Here is a 20,719-nt window from a genome sequence, read left to right on the forward strand (position 1 = left end):
GACAATTACATTATTCTAAATTTGTAGGAATATTTTGGTAAGGTGCTTTTCTGTTCCTGTGCACAAGAACACAGAGTTGAATAAGTTTGGAATGGAACTAAACCATTTTGATTCCGGCCTTCTCACCCAAAATGTGTGGTCTATGACCTGATTACTAATCATACATGGAAGAATCATTGAATTAAACATTTGTAATGTGCATAATGTTACAGTGGCTTAACCCAGCTTGGAGTGATTAAATTCAGCACCCCACCTTGGTCCTATCTATGAAGAGGGGCCACCATGCATGATGACATTTTAGCAGGAGTAGGTAAAGATGTGCATATCTGTGAGCCGAAGAGCGACACAGAGATAAATAAAACAATTTTACTCATGATTAATCATACAACTTATCTCCTCATATAAACATTGATATTATTCAACTTAAACTATTGATTGTTTTTTTTCTTTTTGACGTTCAAGAAAAGTCATGTGGTGACCACCCTGACTGGAGGAGCGGGGCCCTGGTGCCCGCTATTGACCACATGGTTATTTCAATTAGCACATAAATGTTTAATCATTATTGAATGAGGGGGAACTGGCAGAAGACGTAAAGACAATACAGCTTTGAATGTAACAAATGGAGGGAACATGCTATGTTTGGCAAAAGTAATGCGAGGATGTGAGTTGGCTGAATTGGCTTTGTGTGCACTTCAACGAGCTGCGGTTCTGGGATGCCGTCGAGCTGATTAAAATGGAGAGTGTGCTTGTGCAGGCCAGCTGAGTGCCGAGTGTGCCGTATCACAAGTCTCTGCTTTTAGGGGCTGTATTCCTATCACTGCCACTGGCTTGAGCACACTTCCAAATCCCAGAGCCGTTGGCATGGTGAGCTGTAGGAGATTCTGGGACTCAATCACCTGTGTGTTTCGAGTTTATGTTTTATAAAAATGTCCTGTTTATGTTGTTGTTTTGTAGGTGCTCATACTGAGATTTAAAGCATCTCTTGGGCAGGCTGTGTTCCTAAATCTTGTTTATAATCCCATTTTAAGAATGTTTCTAAAGAAAAGGCTTTCCCTCTCTTTTTTAAAAAAAAAATACATATATAATTGCATTCACCTATGGTAATAAACTATCTAATACGGGAGCAAGTGTGGAGCAGCTGCTCTTCTTTTAGAAGTAGCCCTTCATTCTGCATTGGAGGATGTCGAAACTGAAGTATATATTAAGAGATGAGAATATTGAAAATGCTTCGGAGAAAAGTCATGTCTTGTTTAGAAAGACACCACTTGATCATACTCCATGCACAAGGAGCCAAATGCTCGAAAAGCATGCTATTTTTCATAGGATACATGTTCTTCATCACTTATTTGTAATGTTATTCAGTATTATTCAGACAAGGGGGCAATAACACAAGATGAAGAAGAAATAGAAGAAAGAAATGAATTTATCAGCCGAACTGGAAGAATTAAGAGCTCACATTTAAGTGGTGTCATGTGAAACATGTCTAAATGACATCTCGGATGTTAGATCTCTGAGGCTAGAATTTGTTCCTCTGAAATGTAGCACATGAGTGACAATGATAGAATATTTGGGAGAAATATATCTGTTTGGTTTAGGATCTATCGTCTGTTGCAAAAGTGATTACGCACAGACAGATTCTCGGAAAACAACAGTGCCACGATAACAAAAATATACAGACAAATACAAACATAGTACAACAAAAAAGGATCATAAGAAAGCAGGCAGCAATGATCTGAACAAATTTCCCCCCCAAAAAATCTGTCACACTGTCCTCTGTGGTCACAAACACTACAAAGGGATTCCATAATTGGCTGAAAAATGAATCATGATCAAAGCATTTCAAATGACAGAAATGCTCATTCTGATTTTCGGGTCAGACGTTCACCACCGTGTTGACTGATCGGCTGATACGCTATTTGAATCTCTGTTGGTGCTCCACACATCATAATCATTACACCACAATCAAATACCAAGACTTGCTCTTTATCAGTATGTGTTCACTGATGCATAAAGGAAACAGCAGTGCGCGATCATATTCGCCGAATACACTGAAGCTGATTAGCGAAAACGAGTCGATTTGCCAAAGCTTCTTTTCCTAATCCCGTGATTAGTCAAATAATAAGATGCCTGTTTTCCTGCTCTCTTGCTCAATCACACAAAGACAAAACAAGAGTTTTGGCTGAGTTCTGAAACCGGGACTGGTATCTACACTCTCTCAGAATGGTCCCTTGGCCACAGCAGTGGCATCACAAATATGAGAGCCAAAGTCTTGATGCCAGACAAGCTTTTCTTGAGAGGACTGGGTTTAGATATCCAACAAGAGAGCTGGTTAGTGCGTTCCCAAGCTGGACTGAAGATTAACCTACTGGCACAATTGAACTACTTCCAGTTTGTTTCTTTGGAGTACTTTCTGTTGAGGAAGAGTGACTTTTTCAAATTTGCCCAGAAACAAGCACACACAGATAAAAGTACACACTTTACACTTTTTCCCATGCTGCGAATGTACAACGTTGTCTTCATTTTTATCATGAAACAGCAACGTCCTAAACAGATAAGATGTGGGGACCCTGTAGAATAACTTGTTTCTAAATATGTTATCTGTTTGAAGATAATTGCTGAAAAGGTGCAGACTGTTATGATGACTAAATACCAATTTGTGGATCCCAAAGCAGAAAGACACAAGTGAGCAATTCAATATTTTTTTTTTAAACCAAAGGGAACACACAAGACTGTGGAACATTGACACACACACACACACAAAAAACGCTACAAAAGGTCAATCTAGAGCAAACTGCAAAAGGTATAAGTCGGAAAGAAAAAGAGACTTGACGGAATGAAGGAAACCTAAAACAGAACCTGGAGACTTCACGCACATCTACTCTCCCAAGGAGATTACAAAGAGAAAAGAAAAAAACAGGCAGGGGGAAATATTTTGTTAAGTCCTACTTAATGGCCAGCATGTGGCTTTGCAGTGTCCTGACTGCTTTAGAGTGCCTTGTTGTTGTGCCATGGATTTTTTTTTTTGTTAACACATTCAAATTTGGCCTTGTAGTAGGACCTAAGTATGAAGGTGTATCCAGCAGACAAGGCATATGTTCAGTTAAGGTGAACAGACAACGGGATATACTTGATCAACATAAACATCTAACTGACATACAAAACCACACACAAAAGAAAAAAGAACTGAAGAAGAGAAAATGGAAAATACAATTAGGCATGTGTCCAGGACCCCTGGAAACTCATGCTATGGCTGCTGAATATAATTCATTTGCAAACGAGTAGAGGAAAAATATAAAGCCCAATTTACCGTGGATAGAGACCTCCAAAGGAACTCTTTTACTCCAATCTTTCACGCAGACAAAAAGCTGCCGCATCTTCACCCCGTGTGAGAATTGCACCTTTGAATCTGCATCTGGGGCAGAGGCACCCTGGCTAAAAACAAAGAATGAATCAATATGTTTGCTTTGCAATGAATGCACTTTCAAAGAAACGCTGTCAAAGAGGCCAGGCCAGCGTACGGTCAACTAAGTTATTGTCAACTATTCCCCTGGCATCAGGAGAAGATTTTGGAGTGCATTTTAATTTATTCTTTTTAAAAAATGTGCAACTCAGTGGAGCGTGAATGGGGCCTTTTCATAAGCCTCACACTGGTGTGAAATGAGGTGAAAAGTATCCGACTTAGAAACGATGCGGCAAGTCTTCTTCAAATGTCTGTGGAGGTTTGCTGAGGTGACCCGCACAAATCAGCTTTTGAAAGGAGTCAAGTGTGAACTGAACACAACAAGAAACAAACACACATGCAGAGTTCTCTCTCTGACATTTTTGCAAAGCATGACCTTAACCCTAACCCTTTCTTGGGGGCCCTGTGAAACAACAACATGCTACACATACAGACATTCAACAAGGGTTGCAGCAAATAAAAATTTTGCTATTCAAATAACCTACAGACATTTTTATTAAATAATCGGGGTATTCTGATCATTTAAAAAAAAAAATCTTTACTATGAATACAGGCGTCAAACAGACAATTCACTTAATAAATATACCAAATAATTGGAAATATTTAAGAGCTGCAGCCCTAAATGTCATGGCTTTTCACAATAAATAATCAGGATGTGAAAATATCTTCTTAAGAACATGCTAAAGAAGAGAACTCAATGACACCTACAGTTATTCTGCAGCAGAAAGTCGTCTCATTTGATATCATCTGAGTGTTGTATATTTATCAAAGTGACAGCAGGATGCAGGGATCCAACAGAACCACTTACTCACTAATGGCTTACACAGCCATGGATCATTATCCTTCACAGCATAGCACAGCACAACTGTGCACTGTAAAGCAGAAAGCCACATGGCCAAACCCCTCGGCGGACACGGCACTACACTGAATCCACTGCAGTAAGAATTGTGTTGGAGGCTGATTAATCCGTTCCAGGAGTGTTTCTTAAGTTTTGCCTAAAAAATATTCATGAGTGCTACTTGTTCTCTAAGTGCGGCATTTGAAGTTAGTGGCCCTTTTGGCTATATCGTAAGTTCACGTCATTTGTCCTAAATTATTATTTAATCATTACAACGCGTTGTGAAGCCATACTTTTTCATCCATCTGTGCCTCCGGTGTAGTATAAACAACAAAAAAGCCTCAAATGGATTACGTTGTAGAGTATTGTCGCAACAGTTGGTCAATGGACAGAGTTTGGCAGTTAAGATGGAAATACACAACGGTGGTGAGATGTGACATATTGGGTTAATGAAAATAGAATAGTAGCAGTGATCCATCTGTTACTTCAGGCAAAAAAAAGTAGAGCTCGTACAATTGCTCGGCCAATTAAAATTCAGAGGGATGGATGGAGGGATCAGAAAAGGGAGTGATAACAGAGCACGATGAGAGCCCCTGTGAAGAGAGTGTGATTTCACAGGCCAAGTGTGAATGGGCTGAGTGAGCGAGGTGAGAGCGGTGCCCGAGGTGAGAGAGGCTTGTTCTGGTGGAGGAAAGGGTTGCGGGTCCAGTGGGTGGAGATTGCTGATCTGAAGGGAGGACTGGAGCGATACGACGCGTTATGAATTTCTGAGCTGCACTTTCAGAGCTGTGTGTACAGTGAGTGCAGTATATGGACAGGCGATCATTAGCAGATACAATTTATTTTATTTAATATCTGCACTTAAAGCAGAAAGTCAACTGTGCATGACTTGTAGTTCAGCAATACAAATAAAAAGTTGAGTAGAGAAGTTGCACTTTTGTTTTTTGGGAGTTTATAATCTAAAAAAGAACTGATATGCGTAGTAGCACGTGTGAGATTTGGGCTGAGGTGGGGGAAATAGTGTTGAAAAAAGATGAGTGTTTTTGCAGCCAAGGTACAAGAAAAAAATGTGACAACGGCTGTGGGACATTGAACGAGAGAGAAGCCAAGCCCTGATTGTTTCTTCCCAAATGACTTCAGAGGAAACATGATGATGTAAGCCCCTCTGATTATGACTGTGTTTACTCGTCCTGCAGGGCACTGCAACGCTGGAACCATTTTGCTTCGGCAGCACTTTCCCACTGAGACTGTCGGAGCTAATTCAATTACGCAGGCACTTTGTTGGAGAGCCGCATTACGTATTTGTATGCAAATCAACGTGTGCACCTAACTTATGAAACCATTATATTTGCATGTTGGAACACACAGATGGGTTCCCGTGTTGTAAGCTAATGAATTTGATTATGGCGTGTATATTTAACTTGCAATTAATATTTAATGGCTCGAGCCACAAAAGGCGAGAAATGCGATTCATATTTTAAACAACAAATCTCAACAGTTTTGAGTTAGGCATGATGGTGAGTGTGTATTTTATTTTGAAGTGTTTATTTGTTTTAAGACCTGAGACAATGTGTCTGATTAGAGTAGAGGCCAATTTCCAAAATTATTTCATTTTCCTCCCTTCATTGTTTTTGTGACGGTCTTCCCTTAAACCCTTTGACCTTGGAAAACGATTATCTCTTCGAGACAGTGATACAGGATTTGAAGAGAAATTAGGGAAGAAATGTAGAGGAAAAATTGCAGTAGACAGAAAGAGTGGAGACTGAAGGTACTACGATATGCATGCAAAGGAAATTGTCATCATAATTTTGTGTTATGTGTTAAGCATTATAGTATGTTATACAAGTATGTTTGAAGTAATATACGTTGTAAAAAATTGGCTCATAATGTTTCTAAAACACAAGTAATTCTATTATGTAAAGTTTGACAGTTAACAAATACATAATTGTTTAATATGGTATTGTTACACAAGAAGTATTGTAGACTAGAATATTGTGAATATTCTATTCTTTTATGTACAGATGAGATAGATGTGACTATTACTAAATATAGGGAAATGAATATCGGGGTGTAGGAATAGCATTTATACTGTAAATATGTGTTAGTAGGTAAGGTATCACCCAATTCTGTTTTGGTTGGTTTTGAATATTTTTACGGTATTAACTGTTTTTCCTTAATTATTTTTTTTCTTTTTTAAAAAATCAGCTTAGATTAACTTTACTCACTCTTATTTGCTGCCTTTCCTTATTTCCCATTTTGACTTTATCTAATGCTTCTCCTCATCCTCCCCAGTCCCTTTAAGCATCCTTCCCAGCTCCCCGTTTCTATTTTGGCTGTGTTGAGCCGACCTTTTCTCTGTGTCTATCCATTGGAGATTTCGAGCACTCATCAAACATGACCTCCGCAGCAAGGCCTCATGCTTTTCTCTCCCTCTCTGGTCTGACTTTCTCCTCTCTCCTCTGTATGTCCTTCTCCTGCTCGCCTTTGTTCTCCTTGACACGGAGTGAGAGGGACAGGAGGTTGGGACCTGCAGCAGCGGGTGGTGCTGAGTATAGACTTTGATCACGGAAAGAGCGGAGAAAGGTTGCTGACACACTGATATGGCTCATCCTTGGTCGCCTTAAGATGTGAATGGTACTTTACTTGTTAAATACACACTGGACAGAAAGTCCGGACAAAGGGGGTAGCTCAAATAAATCTTAAATTAATATTAACAAGTAAATTAAGAAAATAAAAAAACCAAAATATATATATATATATATATATATATATATATATACGTATATATATATAATGTGTAGATATATGCACGCACGCACGCACGCACGCACACACACACACACACACAAACACAAACGACAAATTAAAAATAATTTTTTTAATCTGCATCTGTATAGCTGTACAGTTGCTGTACTTGGAAACTTTCCAAGGTTGCAAAAGTTCTCAAATTTTGCAGAAATAATTGGCGGTGGCAGAGGCTCAGTTCATAGCGGACTTTGCTTTGGACCAGCGGGTCAACTGTTTGAATCGCATTGTGGATGAAAAATAGATATATGGAAATTGAGGTTGTCTGTTCCATGAATGCTCTTAAGATGCTCTTGAACCCTGAACCGCTCCAAATTCAAGTGAGGGAGTACAGTTTGAACACCTCATCATTCTGAAATCTCTTCGTCTTGCATGTGGGGTCTTATTCTCTGTTTGGTGCCATTCTTGCAATGAGACAATAGAACTTTTCACCATGATTGATGTCACACATCCAGGTGGCAGGAGCTTTTGTGACCTTCATTGGCATCATTAAGAAATCTTTGCATGTCATTTGAGCAAGGCAGAGTGATTGAGAACACGGGCTTATCTGATTGAATGACTGCTCGGATTAAAGGCACAGACACACTTTCTGTGGTGAAATGGATAGTGCACTGGAGACCTGATGTTAGCTCACAGGCTAGCCATTGCTTTGCTATAAATTACTCAATGATAGCCCAACCACAATTTGATACATACTATCTGTGAAAAAATGTCTTCCACAAACCCAGCAGTTTTGCGAGATTTTCTGCATAAACGTTAACCTCATTCATTAGAATTAGTCTCCTCACACACCTCTGAATTTTTGTAAAGAAAATGAGTGGGGGGGGGGGGGTTGGTTTGGTTTAATACACATGCAAATTTATACACGTGAAAGGCAATTTCCTCTTATGGGATAAAAACATCAACATGTTTTTTTCCATTGTCTTGGATTATCTTCTGCTGTCACGTTGAATTCTATTTTGTTCATGACCTCTAAAAATTTAAATTGGTTTCTTTTTTGTTTTGAAATTGTATCCTGGCATGCTTGCTCCCTCCTGCAGCGAAGGAAAGACTCCACACAGCTCCCAGGTTATTGCAATATAGAAAACCACACATATCCAAACACTAGGAGGCATGTATTTCTGAGTTTGTTTATGCAAAACACAAACGCTGACTCAAACAAAACATGCCTGAAGAGACCTGCAGAGATTGATTAAAAACTGTAAAGATATAAAGAAAGTCAAAGATGAGAAGAGAAAAGAGGGTGAAGAAAGGAAGTCCATCCCTGCCGTGCTGCGGGCTCTAAGTCAAGATGGAGCACAGGTGAGTGCTGGCTCAGGTAAGGTGTAATTTCCTGTTCATAGTGTGTGCAGGCTTTGCACCTGCAGGGCGACATCCTGAAACACAGCTGCTCACCCTCACGCGGGAAGAGACCAGCGAGAAACCGTATTATTAAAGCCTGTGCTTTTCATCAGAGCAACTGTTCCATGGTACTCCTCAGTTCGAGCGAGATGAACCGAGACCAAATGTGCCAGACCAAATGTTACATTTGTATGAAATGCCAATACCATGTTGGCCTTTATGTGAACATAAAGAAAACACTCATAACAGAAGGTGTAAAAGAAACCATTCGCAGTTGGTGGTGGGTAGAAAAAAAAGTAGTTTCCATTTGATGATTCCAACAGTCAAGCAAGTAGAAAATAGAAAAGGATTGTTTAACCCTTACATTCCATTTGGCATTTGACAATAACAATTGCTCAATGCCACTCTGATATTAGAGGATTGTCTAAAGTGACCCAGATATACACACAAAAAGGAACATATTTCAAATTCAATGCTTTTGTAAAAGTACCACAAAGTTTGCATAGACTGAAAGCTCTAATAAGGTCCAGCCTGGAGTATCGTAGTCGACCTGATGTTGGTAATAAGAGAGGCTGTGCTGCTGTGGGAGTGGTCCTGGCCGATAATTAGGATTAGCGGCTTTTAATGCATTTGCAAAAGACTTGTAGTTCATAATTTGATAGATAGCACAGTTATTTCGACTTGGTTTGAAATTGGCTTGAGACCTCTTACCTGTGGAAAATAGTGAGGGTCTAATGTTTGAATGCAGAGTTGCAGAGGAGGGCCCTTTCAGTGCTTGTGCGCAATTGATTTTAGCAGGAGCATATGTTTAGCAAGTAGTTTTATCCTTTAATGTGCTGTAATACCGACAGAATTAGGCTCTTAAAATGATTATAACGTTTAGTTCCATCCTGAATTGGTTGATCCCTCGCTGCCATAATTTAAAAGAGGCGAGAGGATACCGAATGATGCTTTGACTATGCTGTGAATATTAAAGCGGATACATCCACATGGTTAAATTGTGACTATTGATGGAGGCTAGCAATGATAGCACATCGGGGAAGTCTATAGGAACATCAATAGACGATGGCCCGAGGTGGGACTGAATAATTCACTGAGAGAGGAAGTGCTATGTGCTGCTCAGGGAGACGAGCAATCTGCCACGAACATGCCTGCTTTAACTTTGATCATTTCCTCTATTAAAGGGGAAAACAAGTTCAACAATTAATTAAAATGAGTTTAAGGGGATTTATTGAATATATTTGAATTGATTTTTGCTCTGTAATGCATTTTTTTAGATTGCTGGTGAGTGTTTAGAACAGACTTCTGCCACAACCAAATGCTCAGGAAACAGAGTGAGAGAAGTAGAAAATTCCACCAGTTTATTGATTTACATTTTTTTTAACTCTGTTTTGATCCATTCATCTACCCACCCATCCATCTTTTTCATAAACAGATGCATGACTTGAACTGTCTTGGCTTGTTGGGTTTAAAATTATGCAATCCCTTGACTTTTAAATCTGACCTGTAGATCATTGAAGACCTCAACATTTTCCTGGCAACATTTTGTTTTACTTTTGTATCCATCGCAGCAGGATTGCAACTACTGTGCATGTCACTTTTAGTTTATCCTGTTTACTGCGCAGTGAACCTGCCCAACTTTCTCCTGTCACTCGTGATAGTTCTATTATTTGACTTTTGGATTTGCATAGGGTCAGCACATTATGTGCTGCTGCTGTCTACATGATCTTGTCATGCTAGCTCCAGTTTGCTTCCTCTTTGTTAACATATTTAAACACAAGCACAGTGAGAAATCATTATGTGCTCCATGGTAATTTGGTAAATTAATTATGGTCCAAAAATTATTATTTACAATATTTATGACAAAAAAAAGGCATCTTTGGTAGCAATGTATAGTGACAGGCAACAGACTTTCCTTTCTTTTTACTTTCATGTAAAAATGAAAAGAAAAAGGTGCCTTAAAGGCCGCTAAACACTCCACTACAACATATATTAGGACAGCAACATATAATGCTGACACAAAGAGAAAACTAGGCAAGCCAGACTGCGGGTGGGAGGAGCTCATTTTGAAACTCAATTTGAAGATGACAGACTCGGCTTAAGAGAAATGTGGAGGAGGCCTCTCACTTGGGAGGTGTGAAGACTGGGTTACACAACCCAATTGACATTGGACATGAGTGCAGGTGGAGCCCAAACACACACACACGTACACACACACACACACATAGTATTACAAAAGCAAAGGTCTGTCCATCCCAATTAGCTAGCTGCTGTTCAAGGTCACTGAGTGTTAGCGTGTGTTGCACAGAGATAAGTTTCCCATTAATGGGTGAGCACCTGTACTTGACTGGATAGGGTCTAAGTCACTTTTTCACACAAACATTGCTATATTATCAAGTCTAGACCAAGAAGTGGAATATATAGTAGTCATATTAAATATTAAAGATTTGTTCAGTGCAGATTAATGAGCCTTTCGTTTACATTGACACTAGTGAAAATAACAATAACATAAAAATATTTCCATCCACAGGCAAGCAATCTGGCTATCCACTCAATAGCAGGTGGTGGGTGTCATGACGTCAACCTTTCCAACATGGCACCATGCATTAAAAGGTAGAGAGGGGGAAAAAAATGGTTATAATTTTATTTTACCACTGCCATGATTGTAAATAGTATCAAATATTTGCAACATAGCGGAACAGGAACAATGAACTGGGTTAGTGTGAAAGTTCACTGTATCCCGCTATAGTAGAGATAATAATAGCAAACGTGACGTTTTTATGCCATTGCTCTTGTTCCATGGTCACGGATATATTCTCGAGCGTCATCTACCTCCGAGTACATAGATTGGAAATTCTGGTTGAACAGCATACTAATCCACAGTGATTTGTTTTGATTTGAAAATACACTTCATTTGTTATCATTACCGCATTTTCCACCCAATCATACCAATTCCACCTTGCCCATTCTTTTTTTTCAATATCTTATCATCACTCTTTATTCGATCACTTCACATGATCTGATCAGAGAGGAGGAAGAACAGAGGAGGAAGTGTGAATCAATAGATTTTCTACCTTGCCCTATGGCTAGGTTAGAAATCAATGTCAACGGGAAATTAAGTCGTCATCTCTGAATGCTGCATCGTGAAGTCTGGAACAAACACAGCTTTAGCACGGAATGTTTATATCTTGGAATAAGATGATTCCCAATGCCTTCAGTCTGCTTGGAGAAAAGTACTGAAAGCATAATGGGCTTTCCAAAAATATCCGCTCGTTTGACAGTAGACTTCAAAGAAAGGGAGTCGTTATAGGAAGCCTTATATTTGGGACAAAAGTATCTTAACGCTTCGTGTTAGGACATGCATGGTGTTGTCTTTTTAATTTCTGTAGAAAATGAATGGAGAGGAAAAAGTACAGAATGAAAGAAAGACAAAACCTGTGCTGTTTTATATGACACATAATGTGACGCAAGCTTAAGTTTTTTTGGCAAGGAAATAGGTGTTGATTTAGTACATTTCATGGATATAAAAATTCTACACACTCGTTTAAATTAGAAAAGCTTTTCTGCCTGAGGCAGTCCTTCTCAAACAGTGGGGTGCAATGTCAGAGCCATGCTAGAAAAGCTGCTAGAAAGCTGTTTTATTTATTCATTTTTGCCATACCTATACAGTTTATTTGTAAATGATTTTGTAAAAGTAAACATTTAAAAAATGTAATAATGCAATCAGAAAAGTGTGCCCATCTTTTTATCACTAGGATATGTGGTCAGAAGCTTTAAAGTTCTAGCTTTATTTTCGAACTGTTCATAAATCATGCCTCCTTTTCTTAAGCTCTAGTAAAAAAAACAAGATAAAGAAAGCAAAATAAAACTCCTATCTGCTTACTTTGTTACTTAAGCTACAATTTTTCATTTTCTGTAATTAACATTTCTTTCTCTCTAAAAATCAGTTTTATGATCAATAATTAATTATAACCCTGATGTTTTATTGGGAACAAAAATAAAACAGAAAGAGAGGGAACAAAACAGACAAAAGAGAGCTGGAAAGCGAGACTGCGAGGGGAAATGATTTGATCTGTAAAGAGTAAAAGAAAAAGTCTAACATCGTTTTGAGCGAACAGAAAGAGTTATGGAGAGGTGAGCACTGTTATTTCTCGAAGGGCCTGTGCGAAGTAGCTCATACTGAGGCCTCTGGCACCACATCACTCCAAACAACCTAATTGCACGCCGATGGGAGTGGAAAAGCCTTGTACAGACCCAAAGGATTTCTGCATAAAAACAGCACCAGTAACGAACAACCTTGTGTTGCAAAACCACATCAAAGTTTTCTGGTCTTCATGAGTCCGAAATATCCATGCACATTGTCTCCAAAGGTTAATCCACATAGAAATTTATTTAGATAAGGGAGGCTGAAACCATATTTGAATACCAAGAGATTAAGATCTAAATCATTTACGTACATGTATAGAATATTTGTAGATAATACAACAGGTGCTTTAAGTGAAGTGCACTGCTATATAGCACAACAGAGTCTTCTCAATTTGAGCGGGACTATTTATGGTGTACCTGGACTTCACATGAGCCCTCTGTCATTTAGACATGTCAAAGAACCTGCAAACAAACTCATAACGAATAACACCACCAAAGGCTAACTTTGAAGAAAAAAAAAAGCTTCCCCAATAATGCATTGACACCAATGCCAAACATGGTGAAGTGGCATTTAGCTGTTATGCTGCATGCACATGAAATAAGTTTGAAAAAGAAGTGAAGAAAGCCCCATGTATAAGTGCTTTAAAATGAAGTTTAAAATAATGCTTTACGAAGGTTTCAGCATCCTTTGCCAGATTTTTCTCAAATGACCCTAATGACTGACATGAAGGTGAGATGGGTCAACAGATCATGTGACCTCAGTGACTCTCAAGGTGTTAATGACCCCACATGAATTTGAATTCACAGGCATTTCAAATATAAAAGGTTGTCAGGTGAGAGGTCAAATTAATCATCGAGGTTCTCAAATAAGTCTTCTTGCATACAACAAGCACTATCATGGGTAAAATCACTTTTACACTGATAGGTAAAGTTGGGACAAGTGGGTGGGGATGAATGCTTTGGACACATTGTCGTTTAGTAGTACAATAAAGGAAGGTATCCTACAGTGGACATAACAATTTTATACACCCCTATTCAAATGCCATATTTTTGGAATGTAAATAAAAGAGACCAAGAAAAAAGTTAAAAACATTTTCAACCAATTATCTTTACAACGTTTGTAAGAATAAACTATTATGCTAATGTAGTTGCACAAGTGTGCACACCTTCATAAAAATGGGGATGTGCCCTTGTTTACAATGAACTAGTCACATTCAAACTCATGGGAATCAGCACAAACCTGCAACTATTTAAAGTGCCTCTAATTGAACCCGAATAAAGTTCAGATGTTCAACTTGGCCTTTCCTGATTTTCCTTTTTTTGGAGGAGGGGTGTTCTTTTCAAGCAGAAGCCTGAGGGTTTTGTGGTAATACTGAATGATATTTGGAAGCATTTATAATCCCCCTCCACCATGCCTAAAAGCCCATTTTGAGCTGGGTGGGTGGGGGTGGGGGATTGAGTCCAGTCCAAAAGCTTGATCCTACCACCACAATACTTACTGGAAGTATAGTGAAGTATTTTTCAAGAATGAGCAGTGTTGTGTGTGTCTGTGTGCACATGTGTGTTTTAAAAACACCTTTGGTGCAACTTTGGTTTCATTAGACCATCATACATTTTGCTGCGTGCGTTTGGGAGAATTTAGGAGGGTTTTGTTAAATATAGTCAGACTTAGATGTTTTGTCTTGCCATTCAACCCCATAGGCCAGAGCTGTATAGAATGTGGAAGATTCTTTGGCACACGTACTGAACAGCCAGAAAGTCTCTTGACAGCCTCCTTGACCACTTTTCTTCTCCTTTACTCATCAATTTTTGGGGATGCCTAGCTATTTGTAATGTCACTGATGATGACTGTCCTCACCTTGTTCTTGGTATATTTCATGCCTTGGACATTTTTTTGTAACCTTCTGACTTTGAACAATGAGATCTCTTTAATTCTGTGGAGGCTCTCTCTGGGCCATGGCTACATGTCAAGTAAGATAGATAGTGCATGGTCAATTCGAACAGTTTCCAATGACACAAATCCGCATGAGTTTGCACTAGAGGGGTTTTAGAGTACCTGTTATAAGCTGGTTGACACATGATGAATTTCAACGCATCTTGCTCTATGGCAACATACGTTTATACCATAGCATTTAAGCTTCCTATGAATCCAGTTTTCATTGCACAACAGAAAAGAAAACTTCAACAGTAAGACTAATAACCAACTAACATGGGTAACCAAAGGTTGCCATATGGAGCGTATGCAGGAAAAGTGTGTTTGGCCCGGAGACTGGGTTAAATGCCTGGAGGGGTGGTGCTAGGGCTGACGAGTGGAAGGAAATATGAGGCAGACTGGCAAAGACAGCCCTCGAGTAACTGATTAATTCTTCCTGTCATACCCGCCACACACAGATATTTGTGACCTGCGGCGACTGGCAAAAGCCAATGTCTGGCGGGGTACGAATGGATGTACTATGTATGAATACTTAGTCGGCCTCATGTGGTCTGGCGGATTGCTGTTTTTGGAATATTACCTAAAGCCTTTGCTGTGATTGACTATTTAAAATTGCGACTGAATTGAAGTTACTCATATTAAACTTCAAGTAGTAAGTCAATAAAAATATGCCCAAAGCACTTTGACAGGTTTCTCAGAGGCCTTAAAAAGCCAGAGGCAAGACAGCTTGTATCTGACAAATAAAGTCAGGGCTTGCTAGTATATGGTATGTGATAAAGATTGATCTTTAACCTTTACAGGTAAATATTTCTTTCTCCTAACTTTTGAATGTTTGATATGTTGAAATGTGCTTTAAGATGAGTTTTAAAAAAATGTGTAAATCCCCAACAGGTGTTTGGGCCATGAAAATGAGAACCAAGCAAATGAATTGTTTTAACAGGATGAAACTGATGTTTGAATTTGTAATTCTGCAAAACTGTAATTTTTCTCAGCAAAAGGATTCGTAGCATTTTGGTCTTTCAATGCCTGTGTATTGTATGGCTGTGTCCAGCAGTGCAGTATCACAAACATCAAATATGCATATTGTCACTTTCTAATGTCAAACTTCATTTGTGTTTTTGTTGTTCTTTTAAGATGATTGTTTTTTATTGTGGTTCACTTTTAATGAAAATATGTGATTATTCTGTATCTTTAATGTGTTAGGTTTCTACCATGTCAGCAGATGGCTACTAGGGTTTTAAACAAGTGATGCCAATGGTGTCTTCATTCAGGGATATTGTTTTTAGGGTCACTTTTGTCTTCAGTGTCTTGTTTTTAATATTGTGGCTGCTGTTGTCTTTTCTTTCTTCCTGCAATTCAGAGTTCAGGGGTGACATTTGAATTTCAATTATTGAGGATTTTTGTTGTTAGTGTCTTGTACAATTTTGCATCTGGCATCACATTGACACCATTTTAGTACAGTATACGCTCCACTAGAGATGGTTAGAAATGTCTTTCTCTGCAATTGAACAGGGAGGTAGTTAATTTAGTTTGAAGCTAATTAGTATGAATAAAGATAGCCTTGAGTCCCCAAGGGTGTCGTGCGCTGTCAGGCTTCCCTTCAGAATCTCCACGCCCCTCTGCACCACTTCTTTCCTTTCTAGTATACATAACACAAAGTGGTTGCTGCCAAAAGGAAAGCGAGTACTGGGTCGTATCATTCAACTGAGTTTGTTGCATTAGAATCCATCTAAATGTCCAATCTTTCATTCAGCTGTAATTGAAATTAATTATGTTTGATTTGAATAAAGGGCCTGTTCCTGAAAAGGATTTGTGGATCCACTTATGCATCTCTTTAAGAGAAAGGAGAGACTGATTAAAATATTTGTACTCTCGTAAGAGCTGCAAAAAAACATAACTCTACAAAGTCATTTACATCATACAGTGTAAGTTAGCAGATGTGGAAAGGCCAATAAAAGCAGCTGTAAAAAGCATCTGCTCACAGACCTGAGTACATTGATGGTCCTAGCAGTAAAGGCGCTCTGTGTGCCAACATCACCCCTACAAAGCCCATGGTTGGGGTAACTAGTAACAAGTTTAATTTTGTTTTTTTTTGCCCTGTACTTGTACAGTAGACCTCTAGAGTGGATCAGTGCAATCTCAAAATGTAACAACACAATAACTGATTTGCATTGCATCAGTGTGTGCTGTGGTAAACAAAATACATTTCAATTTACTGCAATATAACAAATTACCCTCAGTCTACCTAATGTTCAGTCACGTATGTTCTCCGCACAATAATACACTGATCTAATAATCCACACACAACCTCACCCTACACCGAGTAAAGCATATTATGAGTCCAGCCCCGAAGAAATGTTTCCCCTTCAGTTGGCAGCAGCTGCACCTTTTGTGTCTTCGTTTACCACAGTTATCTTGGCCTTGCTCAGTCTTTGCCGATGAACTCGCGTACGATCGAACAATTGGCGCCTCTCGAGGCTCTCGCAGTGTGCAGCGATTATGCTTTAAAGGGTTGTTTACTCTCTACTTGGATTTTGTGTAGGCGTTGCCTTGGCACTGCTAATACGGATGCCGCAAACCTGACAAGGTCAAAGGAAAAGAAAAAGCCCTGCAGAACGATGGCAATGGTCTCCACTGAAGACAATAAATGCACAACATTGGTAAGGCAGTTCTTTATCCAACTTTAATTTTCAGCTCTTAATTGCCTTTATGAGCGTTGTGGTAAAAACATTATTTTTATTTTTCAATCTTCGTAAACACATCCTCACACACTTACTGTGCGTCTTTAACTTAATCCAACATATGTGGTCTGTGTGTTTGTTGCACTGGATCTGCTTGCATTTTTGTGGACAAACTGTCTTTGTACCACTGCTGCTTATAGCAATATCATGACCAATCTGTTAAACAACCATTCCATTTCCACTTTATTGTAGTCAGCCTTCCTGATTCTCAGTGGACCTTTTTTCTCCAAAGGAGGCAATTACATCTCACAGGCGCTCTTATTTTATTTATTTTTTTAATACCGCAGAGGTCTCGCAGTTTAGTCTAAGTCTAACTCTGCCAACTCCATCTGTCCAACCCATCTGGCCCATTACCTTGACTCAGACCTGACAACTTTTATTGTTTTATCATAGAGCACACACACAGAGCGAAGGGAATCACCTGTCTGGAACCAACCCGGTGCAGCATTAATGTTAATGAATCAAGTGATTTAAGACTTCGATCTTAAATTAAGTCAGGGGAACAGATTGGGGAAAATGGTAAGAATGAATAATTCAACCTGTTAAAGTGTGGGCCCATTTATTTGAGGATGCAAATATATGTAATTGGAGACTACTTAAAAAATTCAATTAAAACATGAAGTGTATATAAATAAGGCCTACAGGTAAGAAATTCGGTCTAATGCCTAATTGACATCAGATGTAACTGGGTGGGAACTGAAACAACACATAGTGAACTTCTACACACACATACAGTGGGGAAATAAGAACCATAAAAAAGATTTTGGTAATTAGTAATGTTGTCTGTTCAGGGTTGTGGGGGCATGAATCTTAAATTCACTGGTTTGTAGCTAAAAACATTAAGCTCTTGAGATCATTTCTTAATTTCCTGAGATTAATACAATACAACTCAAAATTAAATACATCAACGGCTGACAGATCTGTGTCACAGAAGGAGGTCATTGTTCTGGACAAAGTTTTATGATCCTAATTACAGTTATGTAGCTCTAGTACTAGTAGGGTATTGTTCCCTCATGTATGGAAGTAACAGCAGATGTGGGCTGTTCCCCACCTTATCTCATGTCTTATACAGTGATCTGATAGATTTGTGAGCCATCGTCTCCCCCCGACATTCACACCCACCACATTGATATTAAATATGCACACCACCGCCACCACCACTACATACAAGCGCTGCCGTCTGTTCACAATTACCAGCCCTGACATTTAGTTTCTGCTGTTTCCCATTTCCTGAACTCTGTGGAGATAATTCTCGCTGTCTTACCCTCTCTCCACTACAAGGTGACAGGTAACATGTCCTCGTACAACCATCACATATCACCTGTTTGCCTTCTTAGAACAAAGACCGCTGGATTAAAAGTCAAATTCATTCACAGAAACGAGGGTCTATTTCTTGGCATTTGCATCTCATTCCATGTCATGCCGAAGACATGGATAACTATTGTTTGAGGTGTTTCGAGGTCAGAAAAGTGTCTTTATCACTCATTTTGTCATTACAACTCCCATAATGCATTGATGCAGTCTGTGGTTAGTCACAACATTTTTACTTTCAACTTTGTGTCATTTGTTGCAGACAACGATAAATCTTTTTGTTTATGTTTTTTATGTAAATATCATATGGGTTACTATGGGTTATCATTTCTAGGTGAGAAAAGAGATGAAGAAAGAAAGCAATTTAGACTTTGGTAGTGGAAACCACACAGAGGTCACTTGTGTTTATCTTTCAGCTGACAGACTCCCAAGTATTATTTATGGTTGTGTTGCTGTGAAGAGTGTAGTCCTCTAGTTTCTGGCTTTCATTCACTTATTACAACCCTCAGCTTAACTAGTGTTGAACAATGTCAATATGACTTAGCAGGTTCTTGTGTACGTCACACTCGCTGTGTTAGGAACTATCAGAGCTGCAGTTTGATATTATCATGAGTTCATGTATGTTGTGAAATTGTGTTTGTTTTGTCAGCGTGCAAGTTGCCTTTACAGTGTGATTGTACAAGGCATACTGTATCAGCCAGAAGGCCACAACCGCTGTTTCATCTTCAGACTTTGACACAGAGAAGCACCCAGGGGGATCAGCTGCTCTTTAAAAAACACAACCACACACTCGCTGGCAGTCGGACACAAACACACCAACATTTCTGATAAGAGAAAATGTGGACTAAAAATGTAATGGCATTTGTGTGTGTGTGTGTGTGTGTGCTTGTGTGTGTGTATGTGTGCTTGTGTGGAAGTGTTGATTAGGCGGCCTCTGCTCTGCAACTCTCAAGAGTGTTACAATGTGTAAATGGAGGGAATATTAAAATATGTTTGACATTTTACTGACCCACAACTACTTGAAGGCCTTCTAAGCAAAACAAAATGACATCACTTTTTAGATTCATCCCACACAAAGTGATCTGAAGTAGTGTTAGCATCTCTCAATGATGCATTATATTTAATACTTTTGGCAGATGTAAAAATTATTCGATATTTTTTGTCTCCCCGTTTGTTCCTCTCACCCCACATAATTGGATGCCGTCAGATGCAATAAAAGCTCAGCTGAGTGAGACATGAATAGCCTTCACCTCCTTTTCTATATTAACATTGCCTTCAAATTCACTGGAGAGTGGCATGAATATTCTCATCATCAGGCTAAAAATAGCTATTATTGTTCTTCTAATAAGCACTCTGGGAGCAAGAATAAAATTTTATGAGAATGGGAACATTTCTGTTCGTGTATAGAAGTCATATGGTACGATAATAAATTTGAATCTGACAAACGCTATAAGAAAAACACAACTGTCAATAAAAAGCTATCATTTGGAAAAAAAAATATTTATTGTCTTTTCTACACTATCAACATTGATTTGAAATGTAATTGTTCATAAAAAAACAAGACGAGCACTTCTCTAAAACACAATTTATGCCCAAAAAACATTATTTGACACCATTCTACTGTGTACCAATTTCAGTATCTGCAGTGACGATGCAATGTGTCAAGCAGCAATACAGGCCTGTTTAATATGTGTCGCAAACTGCAGTCCCGTTCCTAAAGATAAGCGTTGTGACCATTTTTGTTTTGTCGGCTGTTATATCCGTTTATGCATTCAAAAAGCCAATTAAAAGGAAAAAAAAAAACCCTGTTCTTACAAGTTAGAAATATTGTTAACTGGTGGCAGATGACATCGATTGGGAAAAAAAAAGAAACAATCAACATGGGAAAGCAATTGACTTGAGCAGAGGGAAGTGTGTTGATGAGTCGAAGCTTTAGCCGTGATGTTTATCTTGTTTCATTGTCCCATTAGGTTTTTTTTTACCTGGTTAATTGTGTTGTTTATTTTTGTTATTGCTATTACTGTTGTTATTACTCCTCTGTTACCTCACTGATCCATATAGTCTTGCTTGTGTGGGGTTAACTTGATTTTCTTATGACAATATGTTACGAGACAACACATTTGCACCGTAGCAAAACTGCCAGC

General features: G+C 38.8%; 1 long non-coding RNA gene across 2 annotated transcripts in view; it reads right to left on the bottom strand.

The window, feature by feature from the left end:
• Positions 1–20,719, bottom strand: part of LOC148400486 (uncharacterized) — a 205,558-nt gene that overhangs the window by 13,727 nt on the left and 171,112 nt on the right. Inside the window, exon 5 of one of the 2 annotated variants that reach the window (XR_015857518.1) lies at positions 3,308–3,432. The exons of the other annotated variant lie outside the window; for it this stretch is intronic. This is a non-coding gene — a long non-coding RNA (uncharacterized LOC148400486). The remainder of the gene's footprint in view (positions 1–3,307; positions 3,433–20,719) is intronic. 2 annotated transcript variants of the gene reach the window in all.

The sequence above is a fragment of the Syngnathus floridae genome, chromosome 3 (assembly GCF_059516105.1).
Source record: "Syngnathus floridae isolate MCC-2025c chromosome 3, RoL_Sflo_1.0, whole genome shotgun sequence".
Taxonomy (NCBI): Eukaryota; Metazoa; Chordata; class Actinopteri; order Syngnathiformes; family Syngnathidae; genus Syngnathus; species Syngnathus floridae.